Source organism: Haliaeetus leucocephalus, unplaced genomic scaffold, assembly GCF_000737465.1.
Source record: "Haliaeetus leucocephalus isolate CR32 unplaced genomic scaffold, Haliaeetus_leucocephalus-4.0 Scaffold384, whole genome shotgun sequence".
Taxonomy (NCBI): Eukaryota; Metazoa; Chordata; class Aves; order Accipitriformes; family Accipitridae; genus Haliaeetus; species Haliaeetus leucocephalus.
This window is the reverse complement of record NW_010972820.1, coordinates 6485461-6488445: the sequence shown is the minus strand read 5'-3', so window position 1 is coordinate 6488445 and position 2985 is coordinate 6485461.

Here is a 2985-nt window from a genome sequence, read left to right as displayed (position 1 = left end):
TTGTTTACAATATTCTTTTTAGCCAGGTTTGTCAGGAAGAAACTAAGAAATGGCCACAGCAATAAATACGAATTTTAACCAAAACATTCTTGTTCAGCTTCCAGAGTCACTTTTCTGTGCCTGTGAAATTCTTGATTTAAAAGGTATTCTCTCCCTAATTCTGTGGTGTTTTAATGGCATAAGGGAGCACCAGCTCATGCTTCGGTAGGAGAGAGTTGGTTTCAACCCTTGAGGTCACTGTGCCTTTGGGGAGAAGTATCTGAATGTCTTTGCTAACTCACCTTCCTGCTGCTATGCCTGATGCCTACCAGTAATCAAAAAATAAGAAGCATTACTATTTTATGAGACTGTATTGCTGCTTGATATATCTGGAGGTAGATCACATTTTTAATATTTTAAAATTGCTGGACTGTTTAGTAGGACAACCATTGTGTGTTTGTGGTTTTGCAGGTATACATATGAGTTTAGATCTTGGGAGTTGTTGCTGGAGGACTTAAAATAATGATACAACCTCATGCTTGAAAGGTAGTCATGCAGTGTGTATAGGAAAGCTATTAGAAGTGAACCTGTTTGAAGGACCTTCAGTGTAGAGCAGATAACATATGAGTTTTGCCTTTAGCTTTCTGTCCCTTTTCTCAGAGAGGAAAATCTGTCAAACGTAAATACCATAGCATGCAATGTGATAATCCCCAAATCCCTCTAATAACCCTTCCACACAATGTATTCTGTATGTATTACTTAATGTGCGAAGTCCCTTAGTCACAAAGCTACTTTGTCTTGGTCAAAAGAGAATTGAAAAAATGCAAACAAAGAATTCATTGACAGCTATTAAAAGACCAGCCCAGAAAATAACTAAGGCACAAAGTGCTGGAGGCTGGCTGTGTGTAGTAAGGACGTACGGCTGTGTGCATCCTCTTGTATACGACTCACGGTTAAGGGACAGGATAGCAGGCTACCTGACCCCTTAGTATGACACAGCACAGGTATTCTCATGTGCTTAGTATCATGTCTTATTTGTTGGTGCTGCCTGGTGCCTGAGGTGGGTAAGAAGTGTGTCATCTCTCCTGGATGTTGTCACTTAGGCTGTGCCTCGTGATCCCCGCTCTGCTTCACCTGGCCAAGCTGCTCTGAAAACCTTATGCTGGTTTTTAACAGGTGATTTAAAAATAGTCCCTTGTCTCTTATTGTGATAAAATAACAAGAATTTAAAATTTTTCGTGTTATAACATGTGTTGGACCAATATGAAGTTTATACTTAATGTTTTATGTGTTAACAATCTACAAACATAAAAAGATTATAGTCTAGAAACATAAAAGAGATATTATTCTAGACTTAAGTGTAATATAAATCATCAATTAATGCTGTCTTTGTTTTCTTGAATATATGGGCTTGCCCCATATATTCAAGAAAACTTGCCTTAACTTAAATAGGGTCGGCATTTAATAAAGTGGTATGATCATCTTCACCTTCAAAATATGACCAAGGAGCCTTGCTCCCCCAATTTCTGTATCAAACTTATGTCGTCCATTTAAACTATAGCATACTGCTTAAAAAGATACCTGCTCTGGAGTGATGGGTGCTTCATTACATATTTTGGTAATTTTTTTCTTCATCGTGATTGGCGTGTGCCTTGGTTTCAGCCTGGTTTCCAACCACAATCCTCTGTGATGCTGTTCTCTGCTGGAATCAGTTTCTATCGGAAATCTCTGCTAGGACATATCTGAGTCAATATCTGAGCATGCTCTTAGCTAATCTTGTTTAGCTTTTGCTACTGTGCTTTTTGGGCTTTGAGTCACTCTTTAAAAATTGTTTCCAGTTTTCCAGCATCTGTTTGAGTCATGACTAGCAGAACACTTCAGCTGTAGAATTCAAGGCATGTATATCTACAATAATACAAGTACACACAAAAGGACTGGAAGCGAGACAGCAAGCCCAATCCACCTCTGTTTTTTTTAATCTTGACAGCACTTCTAAAATGTACTGTAAAATATGCTCTGGTATGTGACTCATAAACCAATGTTTTAGGAGAGCTGTGTAATCTACCTAAGTAAAGACATACTCAGACTGATGTCAGCAAAATAATACAAGCTTTTGTGATACCATATACACCCAGTCATTAGAGACTTGGGGTTGTTCAGCCTGGAGAAGAGAAGGTTCCAGAGAGACCTTATTGCAGCCTTTCGATACTTAAAGGGGGTTTATAAGAAAGGTGGGGACAAGCTTTTTAGCAGGGTCTGTTGCGATATGACAAGGGGTAATGGTTTTAAACTAAAAGAGGGTGGATTCAGACTAGATATAAAGAAGAAATTTTTTACAATGAGGGTGGTGAAGCACTGGCACAGGTCGCCCAGAGAGGTGGCAGATGCCCCATCCCTGGAAACATTCAAGGTCAGGTTGGACGGGCTCTGAGCAACCTGATCTAGTTGAAGGTGTCCCTGCTTATGCAGGGTGGTTGGACTAGATGACCCTTAAAGGTCCCTTCCAACCCAAACCATTCTATGATTCTATGATTATTTATAGGTTAGTAAAAGTTTGGAGCTAGATGAAGCTCTGACTTGAGCATCATCCAATTTATGCCTATGTTATTACTCAGGAATAACTGTCAGAGGTGGTTGGGCTCCTTCATAACTGGTTTAAGTGAATGCATAATTTGAGTCCATGCTGCTTTGTGAATTGAGGACACTATCAATCCTTTTCTTGATCTGCAGTGATTCCCCTTTACTCACATTTTAAACAGTTCCATAATCATCTATGGGGTTATGTCTATGTTTGTATACTGTTATAGGTGAGAGTGGCAGAATCTGGTGCATGTGATAATTTGCTAATTCATCAGCATCAGTTGATCTTCCAGAGTTTTTATAATTGTGAACATCATGCTGGAATCGCCCTTACAGCCTGCAAAAGGGTTCAAATTTACTGCGCAAGCTAAAAATATACATAGCCTAGGACAGTCGGGGGGGGGGGGGGGAAAAAACCGCGTAAGG